The sequence below is a fragment of the Echinops telfairi genome, unplaced genomic scaffold (genome assembly GCF_000313985.2).
Source record: "Echinops telfairi isolate 266 unplaced genomic scaffold, ASM31398v2 ScPeMD7_53;HRSCAF=182, whole genome shotgun sequence".
Classification (NCBI taxonomy): domain Eukaryota; kingdom Metazoa; phylum Chordata; class Mammalia; order Afrosoricida; family Tenrecidae; genus Echinops; species Echinops telfairi.
In genome coordinates, this window is record NW_022103951.1 from 21,269,664 (window position 1) to 21,270,618 (window position 955).

The 955-nt window shown below is 42.4% G+C and overlaps 1 long non-coding RNA gene across 1 annotated transcript in view; it reads left to right on the plus strand.

Moving 5' to 3' along the window:
• LOC123521742 overlaps positions 1-955 on the plus strand; it is a 92,016-nt gene that overhangs the window by 74,031 nt on the left and 17,030 nt on the right. Inside the window, exon 3 of the long non-coding RNA XR_006680099.1 lies at positions 566-665. This is a non-coding gene — a long non-coding RNA (uncharacterized LOC123521742). The remainder of the gene's footprint in view (positions 1-565; positions 666-955) is intronic.

Below are 955 nucleotides of genomic sequence, written 5' to 3' on the forward strand. Positions count from 1 at the left end.
GGAGGGTGAGGGAATTTGGGGAGTAAAGAATGGATCACGAGACAGGGCCAATACTAGGGCTACCATGATTAGCATTAACACTCTCTGGAGGATAGCGGAATCAATGGAGTCATAAACTTTCCTAGGGTCCTTTCTAGTCTGTGCTGTACCTCCCTACATGTCAACAGGGAACATCTAAAAATCTGCCCATGTGGGTACTTTTTACGTACTATCATCAACATGCCTGGCTGGAGTCTAATCATGGCTTTACCCTGAACTCAACTGTCATTTCATGCATTCTGTATCTTAGTGTAAAAACACCAGGTGGTTTAAGGGCTTGGGTCCTCGCCTGAAGGTCAATGGTCTGAAACTCCCTGGGCTTCCCCTGGCGAGAGATGTGGCATTCCGCTTCCATGAAAGACATTACAGGACTGGAGAATCTATGGAAGAGTTCCTTTGTCATATGGGGTCAGGATGTGTTAGAATGAACTGAACCACAATGTTTCTGTTTTTGTTGTAGTGGTGGTGGTTTTTGACAGAGAAATTTAAGCTTAATTGAAGGAAAACTCCTTTGATATATTTTTAGGTCATCTTGCTAGTGCCTGAAAAGATATCTGCAAAATTTTAACATTGATGGACAAAGATGTGAACAGGACCAGATAAGGGATTCTCCCAGTGCAGAACAGGTAACTTCCAGAGAGAACAGAACGGTTTTCACTGTCCTCTGTTGCCTCAGACTTTAGGCGTGCATGCTTACACTTGTGTCTAACAGATTCTAAGTGTGCGTAGCAATAATCTTCATTCATTCCGTCCAAAGGTGTGAAAAAATAGAAGTGTACACACAATATTAATTCACTCAGTTCATAAAACTCGTCGTACTTTTGATGAACTACAACGTTTTTACTCCCTTGCATTTGTCACGTCACATAGAACGTGAAGAGACAAAGTGCGAAACTACCAGATGGTGACACACTGT